The sequence below is a fragment of the Macaca thibetana genome, chromosome 15 (assembly GCF_024542745.1).
Source record: "Macaca thibetana thibetana isolate TM-01 chromosome 15, ASM2454274v1, whole genome shotgun sequence".
Taxonomy (NCBI): Eukaryota; Metazoa; Chordata; class Mammalia; order Primates; family Cercopithecidae; genus Macaca; species Macaca thibetana.
Window position 1 is genome coordinate 9,218,177 of NC_065592.1, and position 17,602 is coordinate 9,235,778.

Sequence of the window (17,602 nt, forward strand, 5' to 3'; positions counted from 1 at the left end):
GAGTGGTGCAATCACGGCTCACTGCAGCCTTTACCTACCAGGCTCAGGCAATCCTCATGCCTCAGCCTCCTGAGTAGCTGGGGCCACAGGTGCACACCACCATACCCAGCTCATTTTTGCATTTTTACTTGTCCTAGAGACAAGCTTTCACCGTGTAGCCCAGGCTGGTCTCATAAACTCCAGGGCTGAAGCGATCCTCCTGCCTCAGCCTCCCAAAGTGCTGGGATTACAGGTGTGAGCCACCACGCCCAGTCTCCTTGATTGTTTTCTAATGAATCCACTGTCCTGCCCAGCCCTCCCATGCGTCCAAACCCAGGTGTCCCCTCCAGTCTGGCTATGCAACCACCCTCATCGGGTCCAAACCCTTCCTCACTTGCTAACAGGCCTCTTTCCTTCCAGAAGCTCCTCCCACCACCTCTCCAGCTCCAGCTTCTCCCTTGGCCCCCTCTGGCTGGTATTAGCAAACTCCATTAAGGGACAGGTATTTGATATTCCAAATAAAATCTCCACAACCCCCATGAACCATCTTAACTGCTGAAATGCCCACAGGACTTGGGATTAGAAGCTCCACAGCACACGGGAAATGAGGGGATTTTATTTAGTGTTTAGGATTTATACATGTATATGTTGGTGGGGGGAAGATGTATTTAAATCAAGTAACTTAATCCACAGAGTGCAAGGCTAAAACCACCATAGGAAAAGGGTATTTGCATATATTAATCTCTTAACATCCAAAAAGGGGGACTGTGTGGGAGAAAACAGAGGACTCGCCAGGTGGTGTTTGGTTTTTAGGTCTCACCTGCTCAGCGCTGGCCTCACTCCCCAGCCCCACACACACACCTGGCTAGAAAGGGATTCACAAGGGCAGGGGCCAGTGTCTCTTTCAATCCTGAATCGCCCAGGGCCTGGTGCTTTCTGTTGAATGAACAGATGAATGCATGGATGTGTGGCAGTAAGAATGGCTCTCTCAACGCAAATGGGGTTTAGATGATGAAGTCCTCTGACCTCTTCTTTCAACAGATCCGGAGGGGCCTTGGGGCCCAAGCCCTGCCTAGGCACTGGGGTCGGCGCAACACACATAAGGACTCAGCGTGCAGGAGCCTCTACCCTGGTTCGGGGGCGGGTGGGGAGCAAACACGAGCGAGAGACTCATGGGAGAGCCTGTGTCCACAGAATGTTCACAAAGGCCTCCTGGAGAAGGCAGAGCAAGAGAGGGATGCTGCGGAGGGGAGAGGGGGTTCTGTTGGCCAGCTCAGCCCAGGCCAAGGCCTGCAAGGGGGGAAAGGGCTTGGGGTGTTTGCGGGTGACCCCAGGGCTGGGGTAAGGCAGAAGCCAGCGCCTCGGGTAGGAGCCAGTTTATGGGGCCTTTGGAGCCTGGGGGAGTTACAATGTTATTCCAAGCACATGTGAGGGACAGCAATGACAATTTGGGAACAGAGCCACCTTTCTGGAGCAAGGGCAGCCATTTCCCCAGCCAGGTGATGAACTTAAAATATGTGAGCCCACCCCACCCCCACCTTTGAGCAGAGCGCAGCCCATACCTCCTCATCTCACACACACACACACACACACACACACACACACACACACACACACACAGCAGCCCCGACAGCAGGCCTGCAGCCTGGAAGGCAGGTCTCAAGAGGCCCAGCCTTTGGCTGACCTTGGCCATTGTGCCCCAGGCCAGAAGGGTAGTTTCCCCTGTAGAGCAGCTCCCTGGGGCGAGTCAGAAACCAGGGCAGCTGGCAGAGATGCCACGGGCACCTCGGATACAGGGCCAGGTTACCCCAGGGAAAATGGGACCCCACCCTGTTCCCAGTCACCTTCAACATCAGCGTGTCTCAGTCGTTAGCACTACGTGGGGCCTTGGGGTGTCTGAATTCATTTAGCCCCCTCTTTAGAGATGGCGAAATTGAGGGCCAGAGAAAGTGATTTTTTCCAAAGTCACAGAGCTGAGAAACGGTAGGGGCTGGATTCGAACCCCTGCCCCATCTACCTGCCCAGCCCGTGCTGCTCACCAGTACCCGGCCCCTCCCTGCCCCATCTGGAGTTTAAGTTCAGTAGCGCCTCATTCATTCAAAGCCTCCTTAATTCAGAATTCCTGAGCAGGGGGGTTCTCCTGTGCACCAAATGTGAATGGGAACCTGGGCTTTACTGAATAAATGAACTGCATAACCAAGATTGATGAGAGAGTGGCTTGCTCAAAAACTTCAGGGGCACACACGACCATCCGCATAGTACGTGCACCGTTCTCAAAGCACCTTGTTTAAAGCAACCTCCGAAGCCCTGGTCTATGCCACGGGGGAGTGGTGCTGGGGCCAGCAGCACCGGCGCTGACTGGAGAGAGCCCAGTGTCCGGTTCCCAGTTGTGCGACCCGAGGCCAGGTCTGCCCCTCTCTGAATCTCAGTGAGAATGCCTTCCCCGTGGAGCTGCTGTGTATGAGAACAGTGTGAGGCCAGGTACACAGAAGTTGCTCAGTAAGTCACAGCTGTTTTACGATCATTAAAAGGCATCTCTTGGATCAAACAGCCTGCATCTCAGTCTTCTTCTAATTTGCATTGGTCTTTGCAGAAATTGAGGTGCACTCTGTTCCCGACGATTCCACCTGGCTGGGCTGAGGTGGATTCCCCTCAATTCTCCAGCGAGGGCTGGGAACCCATCACTTGCTCCAGCAACAGGTATTTATTTATCCAGCATGTGCTTCATGTCAGATTCCCTGCTGAGGGCCAGGCACACATGTAGCAGTCGCCTAGACAGACAAGGCCCCCGCCCTCAGCAGCTCTCGGCCTAGCTATTGAGCTTGCCTGACAAGGGGCAAAGAGGGTAGGAGGTGGTGGAGTTGCCAGATTAAATTCAAGATGCTGGGTGTCATTTGAATTTGAGATAAAAAGAAACAAATTTTTAGTATGTGGGCCAGGCGCGGTGGCTCAAGCCTGTAATCCCAGCACTTTGGGAGGCCGAGGCGGGTGGATCACGAGGTCAGGAGATCGAGACTATCCTGGCTAACATGGTGAAACCCCGTCTCTACTAAAAATACAAAAAACTAGCCGGGCGTGGTGGCGGGCGCCTGTAGTCTCAGCTACTTGGGAGGCTGAGGCGGGAGAATGGCGTGAACCCGGGAGGCGGAGCTTGCAGTGAGCCGAGATCATGCCACTGCACTCCAGCCTGGGAGACACAGCGAGACTCCGTCTCAAAAAAAAAAAAAAAAAAAAAAAAAAATTTTTAGTATGTGTATTCCATTCCATATTTGGGATACATTTATACTCACAAGTTATTTGGTACTTATCTGACATTCATATTTAACTGAGTATGCTTTATTTATTTTTATTTAGTTATTTATTTTTTTTTGAGACGGAGTCTCGCTCTGTCACCCAGGCTGGAGTGCAGTGGCCGGATCTCAGCTCACTGCAAGCTCCGCCTCCCGGGTTCACGCCATTCTCCGGCCTCAGCCTCCCAAGTAGCTGGGACTACAGGCGCCCGCCACCTGGCCCGGCTAGTTTTTTGTATTTTTTAGTAGAGACGGGGTTTCACCGTGTTAGCCAGGATGGTCTCGATCTCCTGACCTCGTGATCCGCCCGTCTCGGCCTCCCAAAGTGCTGGGATTACAGGCTTGAGCCACCGCGCCCGGCCAGAGTATGCTTTATTTTATTTTATTTTATTATTTTTGAGATAGAGTCTCACTCTGTCGCCCAGGCTGGAGTGCAGTGGCTCGATCTCAGCTCACTGCAACCTCCACCTCCCAGGTTCAAGCGATTCTCCTGCCTCAGCCTCCTGAGTAGCTGGGATTACAGGCATATGCCACCATGCCTGGCTAATTTTTGTATTTTTAATAGAGACGGGGTTTCGCCATGTTGGCCAGGTTAGTCTCGAACTCCCGACCTCAGATGATCTGCCCACCTCGGCCTCCCAAAGTTCTGGGATTACAGGCCTGAGCCACCACGCCCAGTCTTTCTTTTATTTTTATTGCTAGATCTTCCAGTGTTTATCCAGCACCTTCTGCAGGAGTCCTTCTACCAAACGAGCAGACTCTATGGGCTCAGGGACAAACGCAGGAACAAATCCACAGGATAATCACACAGGGTGGTCCTGGGAGGGCCTTTGACAAGGTGACTTTGAGCTCAGACCTGATGTGTATAGAGGAAGAGAAAAGGCATCGCTCCACGAGAGAGGAGGGATAGGAGACCCGGGTGAGGCCAGGCAGAGAGCTAGTGGCTGCACAGGAGACAACACTGGCCAGGAGGGGAGGGAATGGAGGGCTTTGTGGAGGAGGTAGAATTGAGCTAGGCCCTGAAGGAGGAGCTGGACAGAGAGGAGGTGATGCAGAGGAACCCTGATTTGGGAAGAGGTAAGCCAGGCGGTAGACCCCTGAGATACCCATTCCCCAGACACCATCTCTCACAAGCGCCTTTGGTACACGAGAAAATGCACACGATAAACGGTCAAGTGGAAAACACAAGATACGAAACAGACAGCAGCTGTGGGGTTGTGGGGGTTGAACCAGACCATCCGACCTAGCATGTAGTAGGCGCTCGATAAACAGGAGATCAATGGAATCACGCTTTTCTAATTTGCAGACAAATGGGGGGATCAGCGGCACCGCCAAGATGTTCTTCCTTGTTTTGTGAGTATTTTACTAAATGCAGGAATGAACGAATTGCTTGAATAGATGTGAGGTTACTGTGACTCCATCCGGAAACCACTTGGTCCAGACTTTGAAGGCAATAAAACAGCAAGAAAAGACAAGCCCTGCCTCCCGGTCCCTGACAGGCGCTGTCACTCTTGAGCCTGTGGTAGTGAGTGCTTTTTCAGGTCGCCCGCTGCCTCCCGAGCCTGCCTGCCGGGTCTGCAAGCCTCCAGCCAAGCAGGAGGGATCAGCTCTGCAGCTTCCGACACCCCAGCCCGTGTCCTCTCAGCCCACTGGGCCCACGGCGGGTGTAAAATCTTGGAACACCGGCCGGGCGCGGTGGCTCAAGCCTGTAATCCCAGCACTTTGGGAGGCCGAGACGGGCGGATCACGACGTCAGGAGTTCGAGACCATCCTGGCTAACACAGTGAAACCCCGTCTCTACTAAAAAATACAAAAAACTAGCCGGGCGAGGTGGTGGGCGCCTGTAGTCCCAGCTACTCGGGAGGCTGAGGCAGGAGAATGGTGTAAAAACCCGGGAGGCGGAGCTTGCAATGAGCTGAGATCCGGCCATTGCACTCCAGCCTGGGCGACACAGCAAGACTCCGTCTCAAAAAAAAAAAAAAAAAAAAAAAAAATCTTGGAACACCAAGCAGAGGCTGAAGACTCTGGGAAGAGGCCCAGTGGCCTCCCGGACAAACCAGAGGTCCTGCCCACTGGTCTCCTGTGTGTCCTTGGCAAGTAGCTTCCCCTCTCTGAGCCTTGGTATCCTTGTCTATAAAATGGGGATGGGGCTAGGAGTGGTGGCTCACGCCTGTAATCCCAACGCTTTGGGAGGCCGAGGCAGGCGGATCACCTGAGGTCAGGAGTTCAAGAGCAGTCTGGCCAACATGCTGAAACCCTGTCTGTACTAAATCACACATAAAAATTAGCCAGGTGTGGTGATGGGTGCCTGTAGTCCCAGCTACTCGGGAGGCTGAGGCAGGAGAATCACTTGAACCGGGGAGGCAGAGCTTGCAGTGAGCTGCGATTGTGCCACTGCACTCCAGCCTCGGCGACAGAGCGAGACTCTGTCTCAAAAAATAAAAATAAAAAATAAAAGAGGGATGGATTCTAGTGACGTCGTCCTTAATTCATTGACAAAGGTTTGGAGAGAATCTGTTCCCTGCCAGGTGCCACGCTGGGAGTGTGAGGCTCCAGAGAGAAGTTCTTGAACCCCTGGCTGATGCTTTCACATGGAGGTTGCAGGTGATCACAGAGGCACATCCTGTAAGATAAATGCATAGGGGGTTGTGGAGAGGCCTCAGTGCCTGGAAAGGAAGAGAAAATACAAAGCCCCTTGCATTACCAGCTGTGAGCAGAGGGCACCTGGCTCCCAGGTCCCTCCTGATGAAAAGGACCCCAACCTAGACAGACAACTGTCATGCTTAGAAGGCCCTTCTCAGTCCCTCCAGCTTCTAAGACATTTTATGACTAATAATCACACACAGGTGACGTTTCATGAGCACTTGCCATGCATCAGCCTCTGTGCTTCAAGGGGTCCAAGTGCTCAGACCGCGGCTGGCCCTGCAACTCCAGGTGCAGCAGACACAGCCTCTCTCAGCCCAGCCAGACCAGGTGCTGGCGATTCCCGGGACCACTTCCAAGGGGAGGTGGGTTTGGGACACAGGCTGGAGACCGGGGCAGGCCAGGCCCCTTCCCACCACATCCCCACCCCATCAGACCACCAGTGTCCCTCAGGATACTCGGCTTCTTCCCTTCCCTCTACAGAAAGAGAAGCTGAGCCCCCCAAAGGAGACTCATGTGCCAGTGCTCTTCCCGAATTGCTCCGGCCACCCCCTGCCCTCAGACCACCCCCTGCCCTCTTCTCTGCAGTTACCTGTTCTGCTGCCCACCTGCCAAGCCCAGCAAAGCCTCTCCACAGTCAGCCCAAGAATGCTGCCAGACCCAGAACCTGGGGCGGGTGTGCACACAGCAGGTGTGGATGTGGAGGAAGAGGTGCCCAAAGCTCTGCTCTGAGGTCAAGCCTGAGACCTGGGTGCCCAGAGCCTGTCTAGGTCCACCCAGGGGTGCTGGGCCCATGGGAGCAAAGGCTGAGTACTGTGACCTCCACCACCCTCCTGCCCCACCTCCACCCTGAAGTGTCCTGTTTAGTGGAATATCGGATGTCACTGTGTGCCCTGGGGTGGTGACGGGGAGGGGATCACCTGGCCAAAGGAGACCCCTAAAGCCTCAGGGAGGGGCCTGCTTCAGCTCCAGTGAGGGCGGGATCCCTGGGGTGAACCCATGACCTTAAGCATGACCTTGAGCATGACCTTGAGCATGACCACCGCGTGACTTTGGGTTGCTGCTCCTTTCAGTGCCACACTCACACCCGATTCCTGGGCCCCTTTCTCTCCCCCAGTCTCTTCCTGCCACACACACTCCTATTTCTCCACGTCCTTCCTCTCTAAATGATGGGGACTAGGTAACCAGAAGCGACACCATAGCCGCTGGACCCCTCACGGTGTGAACATGAAACTGGGCAGGTCTGGGTTTGGCCGCCTGTTCCCTGACTCGCTGGCTGTGTGGCCTTATGCAGGTCACTTGCCCCCTCTGAGCCTCAGCTTTCTTGCCTGTGAAATGAGGGGCACATGAGCTCCCGCCTTGCAGGGCTGTGTGTGTTGCAGGTGGTCCTGGAAGCTGCACTCAGCGTGAACAAGTAGCAGTGCTCCCACGCAGATGCCACATCGACATCATCATGCTGTTCCTGTTTAGGTCCTGCCCATTCCTCCAAGGGCTAAGGCATCTCTGGAGGAATGGGGAGGGCGTGGCCTCTGCCCTCATCCTAGCTGAGTCTGCAGCTGCCGGTGTCCACCTGTGGTTCTCAAAGTGTGGTCCTCCTTGCCGGCAGCATTGACCTTGCCCAGGAACTTGTCAGAAATTCGGATTCTCTGACCTGGCCAGTCCTGGGAATCTGAACCCCTGGGGTGCAACCAGTCACCTGTGCTTTCACAAGGTCCCAGGGGCCTCTCGCAGGCGCTGGTGTGAACCAGGAGATTCTAGAGGGTGGCAGCCTCTCTTGTGCCCCCCACCCCCACTCCCGTCACAGGGTCTGGTCCTCCCATTTCTCCAGTCACTCTGCATTAAACGCTGGACAGTGGTCCCTAAGTACAGCCCCTCATCTGCTAGTCAACAACTGGGGGGCCTGGGTTTTCCAAATGTGGTCCCCAGAGTACCCACACCAGACCACCAGGGAGCCTGACAAAAATGCAAGCCCCTGAGCGCCCCCTAGACCTGCTGGGCATGGATCCCCAAGAATTTGCTCTGGGGGCACCCACAAGTCCAGAACAGGGGGGAGGAAAATGAAGGGCGCGGCAAAGCCGGGCCCTGGGGAGGAGATGGACGAAAAGGGAAGTCAGAGAAGATTCCCTAGCGCCAGTGACGGGCACCACTGCCTCCCCAGAGTCACCACAAGCCAGGGGCGCCTTGGCAGTTTAACCCTGTGTGGACACCATTTGAGGGGCTAGAGATAAGCCAGGGTGAAGTGTTACGAAATAATAATAGTAGTCCCTGCTTTGCCCACTGCAGAGCCCTAGAAAGTAAGGGACTGGGGCCAGTGGCAGCTGCAATCAAGGTGCCTGCAGCTCTGTGATCTCAAGGCCTAGCTTGCCCTGGCCTCCCACCGTTCACTTAATTCCAAATACCTTTTCTCTTGTCAGCCACAAGTTAGTGGGCTTCAAAGTCAGGCGGTGGCTCCCGTGACCCTTTGTGGGGAGGGCAGGAGTGGGCCCAGCTTCTGTGTGTGCTGCTCAGTGGGCCAGGAGGTCGAGATGACCGCAACAGCTGGCCATGTCCCAGGCCTACAACTAGAGGGAGGGAGCTTGGCCTGCCAATCACTGCTCCGCACCTAAGCCCTCCTAGGTAGGAACGGACCAGCAGTCAGGAGCAGCTGCTCCAATCCCACCCCCCTACAAGGGAGACTGTCCAAGCACCCGGAGAGCCTTGGACTGGGGAGCGTAGGGCGGGATGAGCCAGAGCTCCAGGAGAGGAGGCTTGCACTCACCTGAGCTAAAAATCCTGTTACAATCATATCTGTAGGTGTCAACCTCACTTTTATTGCAGAGAGGAAGGTCTGGAATCACGTGCTTCTCCAGGCAGCATTTTACAGAAAGCTGCCCCAACAGCCACCATGTACTTCCCCCCTTCTACCTGGATCTCGGATTCTGTCACAGAATGTGGCAAGGTATCACAGGGCTGCAAGCCATGAACAGGTTTGAGGGGACGGGAGTGGGGGGTTGCAGGGACGAGCTGGCAGGACCCAAATCCCTCCCACCAGATGTGTCCCCACCCACAGCTTCCTTTTCCATCGGAACAAACATAACAAAACAAGTGTCAACTGCACTTCCTGATTCCTGAGTTACGAAAAGCCAGTGCCACCCACAGTTCTGTCCACCCCCTCCTCTTGACCTGGCCTTTCCAGTGGTACTTTATTCTGTTATTTGCTTTCCATTTTTCTTTAAACGCATTCACTGCCGTTACTTAGGTAAATGCATCCGTAAGGGAACTTTATGTGACGACTGCTAGGTGGAAAAAAAAAAAAAAAAAAAACTCAGATCATGGGCCATAAATAGAAGGTAAAAGTAAAAATAAATTACAATTAAAATAAGCAATGTTAGGAAATTCTAGCTGGCTATTGTTGCCTGCCAACCCGGCACTTTGATAGAAAAGGATTGGGAAGTTGCAAGCTTCCCCTCCAGGGGACCAGAAGGCTGAGACAGAGAGGGGAATCACCTTTGTGTGGTATGAGGTTGTGTGATCCCTGACGTCACTGTCTCCTAGGTCACCGGGGGTGCCCACCCCATCCTGGGGAAACCCTGATCTGGGGGACACCCCCAAGCCAGTGAACCAGGGGACAGGGCTCCTTTCGAGGCAAGGACCAGATGGCATTTAACACTGATAGGGTGCTATCATGATCTCCTGGGCATGAAACAGGTACCTCCCTGGTCCTTATTCCAGAACAGGATGTAGAAGCCCTCTGGACAGGCCTGGCTCATGTCCTCCTGCTGGAGTGGGCTGACCACAGCCCTTGGCCCTCCGCTCCCGGCATGGCCCGTCCACTCTCCACAAATGTGCCATGCTTTCTCCAGGGCCCCCTGCCCTGGGATTCCCTCCCAACCTGGCACATCTCAGTCAACCCCACCTGCCTTCCATGTCCTCTCTGCCAGCGCTTGGTGGCCTCTCTGGGGCAGGACACTGTCCCACTGAGGACCATGATGTCTGTAGTGCTGTTCTGCCGTCCGGGACTTCTTGTAAGCAGGAGCCCACTGACCACCCTCTCGATTTCTAAGTGAAGCTGGAGAGTTGGATCACGATCATCTCCTGTGCCAGTACTTTCCTTTATGAGAATTGCAATTATAAGTCTTAGAAAGGGATGTGTGAATTAAAATGGGCAGTCAGGCAGAACAAGGGGGAGGGAACGCCTGAGCGTGCCAGGAGGTCCCCAAATTGTCTTCCGGGCGGAGACCAGCTAGGATGGCGGCGACGTCTCACCTGCACCAGGACTGGCAGCTCTGTCACATCCCCACAACACGGGGCCCGGGCAGGCCCCGCTCTGCGCTGGCTGGCTGTGTCGGGGGCACAGACACGCAGGCTGGTGGCGTATGTCACAGCTGGCGAATCTGTCACTTGGTCTCAGGCTTCCCTGCGTGCAGTGGAGACAGTGAAGCCTCTGTCCACGCAGGCCCCGGCTGGGCCGTGACCCGCTCTTGAGGTCCATCTCTTACCCTGGCCTCACAGTTTCCCTGGTTGCCTTCCAGGGTCAGCAGAGCAGCCTCGATGCTTTCAGAAGCCCCAGGGGGCTCAGGCCATGCTCCAGGAGACCCAAGAGCACCCCCCTGCAGCTTGTGATGAGCCCTGGGTGAGGAGAAGGTGACACAAGGGGGCTCATAGCCACCACCAGGTCCAGCTGGGCCAGGGGCACTCGTCTCAGTCCATGGGGAGAGTCCACCTTGGCTCCAACTGGCAGGATGAATTAGGAGATGAGAGCCAGCCCTTTGCAGCCTACAGCAGTGGTTCAAGCAGGGCCTGGCCAGGGGCTGTGGGCAGACCCCAGGCGTGTCTGAGGCTGGAGGAGCAGCCCCCAGGCATCCCATCGCACTCCCTCAGGGCACCCAAGGAATCCCACTTTGACTCCTCTTGGTCTTAGCTCCAAGGCCATGTCCAAGCAGGTGAAACAGGGAGCGCCCTCCCCAAGGGGCTCTCTAGGGCAGAAGGCCTGAAAGATCAGGGCAATCACCACAAACACGATGGAAATCAGAAAGCTGGCTCCTAAAACATCTCAAGGCTCCACGCTAACACGGAGACAGGAGAGGGCCGCGGGTGGGGCGGGGGTGTTAATGCTGCCCAGATCTGGGTGCAAGTTTCAGTGCCACGCCGTGCCAGCCGTGTGGCTTTCAGCAAGTGACTTCCCTTCTGTAAGCCTGTTTCTACATCTGCCAAAGAGGCCTGATAATAGCACTGATCAAGCACAGGTTTTCTGTGAATTTTCATATATTTGTATGGAGAATGCACAGTACCTGGGATGTATAGATGAAATTTGTGTAGGTGGTCGTAGTTATTACTATCATTATTATTTACAGACAGGATCTTGCTCTGTCACCCAGGCTGAAGGGCAGTGGGACCGTCACAGCTCACGGCAGCCTCAACCTCCTGGGTTCAAGTGATCCTCGCATCTCAGCCTCCCAAAGTGCTGGGATTATGGGCATGAGCCACCGTGCCCAGTTTGCAATGATCATTACTGAATATCACGTACATACGTGTATTGGCAAGTGTTAAACATATAAGATACTTTTAAGTAAAGAAACTTAAAACAGAATTTCTATGAGTTAGTGTAATTTAGTCTATAGATAAGAAGATACATACACAGTTCTGTTTCATTTCAGCTCCTGGAACAAGCGCTTGTCTGCCAACTCTTATAGGACAGACGTATCCCTCCATCCTGTCACCACCCAGCCACCACCCCCTCCCAGGCCATGGCCCCTGCCACATCCTCCTGTGGCCCTAACCAGGGACCTTTCTTTTATTTTATTTATTTATTTTTTAACACAGAGTCTCCCTCTGTCGCCCAGGCTGGAGTGCAGTGGCACCATCTTGGCACACTGCAACCTCTACCTCCCGGGTTCAAGTGATTCTCCTGCCTCAGTCTCCTGAGTAGCTGGTACTGCAGGTATACGCCATCACACCCAGCTAATTTTTGTATTTTTAGTAGAGACGGGGTTTCACCATGTTGGCCAGGCTGGTCTGGAACTCCTGACCTCAGGTGATCTGCCCGCCTCGGCCTCCCAAAGTACTGGAATTACAGGCATGAGCCACCATGCCCAGCCTGCTTTCTCATTTGTGAAGATGCAGGTCTGCTGTGAGGACTGGGTGAGAGGCGCACCTGACACGTGGCAGGTTCTCACTGGAGGAGTTGCCCCCAAGCCCCAGCGACAAGCCCAGTCAGCGCAGTCCTGGCCCCCCTTCCCCGCCTGGGGAGGTCAAAGGGGCAGGTGGGAAATTGAAACCCAAGATGAATGGCCATGCTGCAGCTGGAGTCCAGAAAGATTCTGGGAGCATCACTGGAAAAGGAAATGTGGGGCCCTTGCCCAGAGGAGGGACCGGGGGGTTCTAGATCCAGCCCTGCCCCCACACAAGTCACCTCGCTGGCTGCAAATGACCCCAAGTGGTGCAATGTAGATGTCCAAAGTGAGAAGCAAGGTTTGTGTCAGGCTGTGTGGGCGTTCCCTGGGGGTTTGATCCCGGTACCTATGCATGACTCCCAGAATGGGACAAGGGTCTGCCCCTTCTGCAGAGCAGATGTGAGGAGCCTGAGGGACCTGCTCCCAGGTCACCAGCTCTTTGTGCAAATCTTGGTTTTCTGATGCTTGGTTGGCTGGAAGAAGGGTGTGGCCGGATTGGGGGCGTGGTCTCTGCTCCCTCAGCCCCACCCACCAGGTGGGAGAAATGGAGGAGAGGGACCCAGGAGGGTGATCAGGGCAGCAAGAAGAGATTCGCTCAGGTACCACAGACCCTTGGTCCCTGGAGCACCCCTCTCTGCTAGGAGAGTTGGCAACCAGAACCAACAGTCTTCAAGGCTGCACACCTGGCGGAGGTTGTTGCGGGGGTTGGCCAGGTGCAGGCCCAGGCAGGCGGGGAAATGCGGAGGCTGGGCTGGCCTGGGCTGGGTTCCAAGGTAGGGTGGAGCCTCCCAGGGAAGCTGCCGTCACCCATCCGTCACTTATTCATCCATCAAATATGTACCAATGCATGGCCCGGGTGCCGAGACACCCACGACCAAACAGCCACAGCCCTGCCCTCCTGGGGCCCATGATGGGGTCAGCCATGTAACAAGGAGGCTAGGTCAGTCAGGTCTGGTGGGCTGCAGCTCAGACTTCGCATCTTCCTCTCCGCAAGCCCCTGGGGGGTTCTGAGTCGGCAAGAGATGGGATTTGACTTGCATTTTAAAAGGGTCTTTTGGCGTCTGTGTGGAGAAGGGTGGAGCTGGGAGACTGTGGGGAACTGCTGCATTCTTATGGGGGAGCAGAGATGGCCTAGCCCTGGGTCCCAGGCCCCCTGGAAAGGGGCCAGGGGCCAAATGTGTGAGGTTTTTTTGTTTCGTTTTGTTTTATTTCTGAGACGGAGTCTCGTTCTGTCGCCCAGGCTGGAGTGCACTGGCGGTGATCTCGGCTCCCTGCAAGCTCTGCCTCCCGGGTTCAAGCGATTCTCCTGCCTCAGCCTCCTGAGTAGCTGGAATTACAAATGTGCACCTCCACACCCAGCTAATTTTTGTATTTTTAGTAGAAATAGGGTTTATTTTTATTATTATTTTTTTCTTTGAGAGGGAGTCTCACTCTGTTGCCCAGGCTGGAGTGCTGTGGTGCGATCTCAACTCACTGCAAGCTCCGCCTCCCGGGTTGACACCATTCTCCTGCCTCAGCATCCTGAGTAGCTGGGAATACAGGCGCCCGCCACCACACTCGGCTAACTTTTTGTATTTTTAGTAGAGACGGGGTTTCACCATGTTAGCCAGGATGGTCTCTATCTCCTGACCTCGTAATCTGCCCACCTCGGCCTCCCAAAGTGCTGGGATTACAGGTGTGAGCCACCGCGCCCGGCCTAGTAGAGACAGGGTTTCACCATATTGGCCAGGCTGGTCTCGAACTGACCTCAGGTGATCCACCACCTTGGCCTCCCAAAGTGCTAGGATTACAGGCGTGAGCCACCACGCCCGGCCTCAGGTGTGTTTCAAAGTGAGAGCTCAGACGATCGCTGATCTAGCTATGATTGCGCCACTGTACCCCAGCCTGGGTGACAGAGTGAGACCCTGTCTCAAAAAAAAAAAAAAAAAGGCAACCCATCACATGGATGTAATGGAGAGGTGGGGGTCGAGGGCCACTCCAAGAGCTTTGACCTGAGGAAACAGAGCACGCAGTTTCCATTTGCTGTGGGAGGAGCAGGTTTCAAGCTTCTTGGTGGGGGAGATGGGGTTTGGGAAACATTAAGTTTGAGGATCGAGGAGCCATCCCTTGGGAATGCAGGCCTAGAGGTCAGGGGAGGGGCCTGACTTCGGGAAGGAACCTGGGACCCAGCGCCTGGGATGGAAGAGCTCGCCCAGGAAGAGGGCGGCAGGCAGGTTACCCGGGATGGGAGGAGCAAATAAGGGGTGGGGAGGCAAAGCCGTGTCCCAGGGCCAGGAGAAGGGTAGCTTCACAGATAGAAGGAGTGAGCAGCCACGTACAAGGCTGCTGGCAGGTGGCGGACTGTGATGGCCAATGCTGACCTTGGCAACAGCTGTTTGGGTGGAATGGCAGGGCTGGGACCCCAACTTTGGTGGGCCTGGGGGGCTGGTGGGGGTTGGGGGAGGAGTGGAGAGACAGCACAGAGACCACCCTTCCAATGGAATGTGCTGGAAGGAGATCGGATAAGCAGGGCGGAAGCTAAAGCGGATTGTGGGGTCAGACGGTGGCTTCTTACAATCTGGGGGCATTCCTGCATGTTTGTGGCAGGCTGATGGGGCTGACCCAGGACAGGAAACAGCTGGTGACACAGGAGAGATGGGGCCATGTGGAGGGAAGCCCCTCATGGGGAAGGTGGAGAGGAAGCAAGGTGCACGGGGCCCGGGCAGAGAAGGACCCGATGGGCATGAGAGGAGGGACAGCTGATGGGCATGAAAGGAGGGGCGACTGCCCAGGGGGACACCCAGGGAGGCTGGTGAGTGCAGGGCCAGGAATGCCTCTGATTACCTCTGTGTTTTCAATGAAGCTCATGCCTGTAATCCCAGTGTTCTGGGAGGCCAAGGCAGGAGGATCTCTTGAGCTCAGAAGTTTGAGGCCAGCCTGCGCAACATAGCGAGACCCTGTCTCTACAAAAAAGAAAAGGAAAAAAAGTTAGCCGGGCGTGGTGATGTGTACCTGTAGCCCCAGCCACTCAGGAGGATGAGGAGGGAGGATCACTTTAGCCCAGAAGTTTGAGGCTGCAGTGAACCATGGTCACACCACTGTACTCCAGCCTCAGCAACATTGCGAGATCCTGCCTCAAAAAAAAAAAAAAAAAAGCAGCCTAGCATCTGAGAGTGAGAATGAGGGCTGAGGGAGGGTGGGGTATTGGAGGTTTGGGGAGAAAGAGAAGTTGTGGTCTGGGAGACGGGGGCTGCAGGCTGACCAGGGTAACACAGAGGATTGCTGGACAGCATCAATGTTTGCTGGAGGTCAAGGTCATGAGATAAAGCTGGCTGTGCCATCAGGTGGCTTTGTCCAGACAGGTTCCGCTGCTTGGATGTCAGAGCACAATGAGCAGCATCCAGGACACAACTGGGCCAGGGGTTCTGCCAGGTGGATGGAGGAGGGGGAGGGCAGGGTAACTGAGGGCATCTGCAGCAGACAATGAGGCTGGAACCTGAGTAAGCAGAGGACATGGGAGGTGAAGGACAAGGAATGTGCCCTGGGGGCAGATGGCAAGAGGCAAAGAAAGATCAGAGTTAAGGTCATGGAGGGAATGTGTGGAAAGACAAGAGGCAGTGCTCCGAGATGGGATGCTTCAGGCGGAAATGGCAGATAGGAGGGTGTTACTGACCAAGCCAGGACCCAGGGTGTATCATGGAAGTGGCCGTTGAGGTAGGGGCTGACATGGGGGTGGGGGAAAGGGCGAAGAAGATTTCAGACCAGATATAGGGGCTCACACCTGTAATCTCAGCACGTTGGGAGGCCAAGACTAGGGGATTGCTTGAGCTCAGGAGTTTGAGACCAGCCTGGGCAACATAGGGAGACCTCGTCCTCACAAAAAATACAAAAATTAGCTGGGCGTGGTGGCGTGTGCCTGTGGTCCCGGCTACTTAGGAGGCTGAGGTGGGAGGATTGCTTGAGCCTGGGAAGTCAAGGTGGCAGTATGCTGTGATTGTGCCCCTACATTCCAGCCTGAGTGACAGTGAGAAAGAAAGAGAAAGAAAGAAAGAGAGAAAGAGAGAAAGGAAGGAAGGAAGGAAGGAAAGGAAGGAAGGAAGGAAGGAAGGAAGGAAGGAAGGAAGGAAGGAAGGAAGGAAGGAAGGAAGGAGAAGGAAGGAAGAGAGAGATAAAGAAAAAGAAAGAAAGAGGAAGAAAGGAAGGAAGGAAGAGAGAGAAAGAAAGAAAAAGAAAGAAAGAGAAAGAAAGAAAGAAAAAGAAAGAAAGAAAGAAAGAAAGAAAGAAAGAAAGAAAGAAAGAAAGAAAGAAAGAAAGAAAGAAAGAAAGAAAGAAAGAAAGAAAAGAAAAGAAAAGAAAAGAAAGAGAAGAAAAGAAAAGAAAAAAGAAGAGGAGATTGATTCAGGGAACCAAGAGGCAAGGCCAGGATGAGGGGAGGACGAGGGCAGGGGGTGCCGGGGGAGAGCCCATCACAGGGGTCTTAGCCTTCTCAAGGGTAGGAGTCTGTTCCCAGGGGCTGGCTCCTCTGTCCCGCTAAGCCAGGGCATGGTGGCTTCTGGCACAGGCAATTGTCAAAGTTTTCTTTTTTCACTTGTAAAATACACGTAACACATAATTTACCATTGCAAGTATTTTACGTGTACAGTCCAGTGGCATAGTACATGCACGTGGTTGTGTAAGCATCACCACCTTCATCTCTAGAAAGTTTTAATCTTTATAGTTTGAGATTCTGTCCCCAGTAAACACTCACTCCTGTTACCCGCTCCCTCCAGCCTCTGGCAACCACCTTCCGCTCTCTGTCTCTGTGATTATGATGACTCTGAGTATTTTGTGTTAAGTGGAATCATACAGCATTTAACTTTTGGGCGCTGGTTTATTTCACTAGCATAATATCCTCAAGGTTCATCCACACTGCAAGGTGTGTCAGAACCTCCTTCCTCTTTAAGGCTGAATCCAAGTCCCTTTAGTGTCTACACCACATTTTGGGTATCCATCCACCCATCGATGCTCCCACCTTTTGGCTATTGTGAATAACGCTGCTATGACGATAGGTGCACAAATCTCTCTTTGAAACCCTGCTTTCAATTCTTCTGAGTACATACCCAGAAGTAGAAATGCTAGATCATATGGTAATTCTATTTTTACTTTTCTTGAGGAACTGCCATGCTGTTTTCCACGGCGGCTGCACCATTTTCATTCCCACCAGCAATGCCCGAGAGTTCCAATTTCTCCACATCCTCATCAACACTTGCTATTTTCTGTTTTTTTGATAGTAGCCATCCATCGCCAATGTGCTTTGACACACATCACCTCATTTGGTAAAAATCGGTCCAGGTGCAAGGGCCGGCTTGAAAGGAGCAAGGAGTCTGGAAGACGGGTGAGCTTGGAACAGAAACAGCAAGTGATGTGTTTGGCTGAAGCACAGGAGTGCAGTCAGAGATGAGGCTGGGAAGGTATCTGGGTGAGGCTGGCCTTGGGGCCCCTGGATGCCATGGGAGGAGCTGAGCTCAGAGAGCATGTGTCACTTGCCCAAGATCCCAAAGCCAATAAGTAGCAGAGCTG

General features: G+C 54.1%; 2 protein-coding genes across 2 annotated transcripts in view; both read left to right on the forward strand.

Moving 5' to 3' along the window:
• Positions 1–17,602, forward strand: part of SH3GLB2 (SH3 domain containing GRB2 like, endophilin B2) — a 483,899-nt gene that overhangs the window by 194,294 nt on the left and 272,003 nt on the right. The gene's annotated exons all lie outside the window — the stretch shown is intronic.
• The window catches only part of IER5L (immediate early response 5 like), a 106,242-nt gene continuing 100,899 nt past the window's right edge, over positions 12,260–17,602 (forward strand). The window contains exon 1 of the mRNA XM_050760154.1: positions 12,260–12,269. The gene's annotated coding sequence lies outside the window, so the exon portion shown is untranslated. The remainder of the gene's footprint in view (positions 12,270–17,602) is intronic.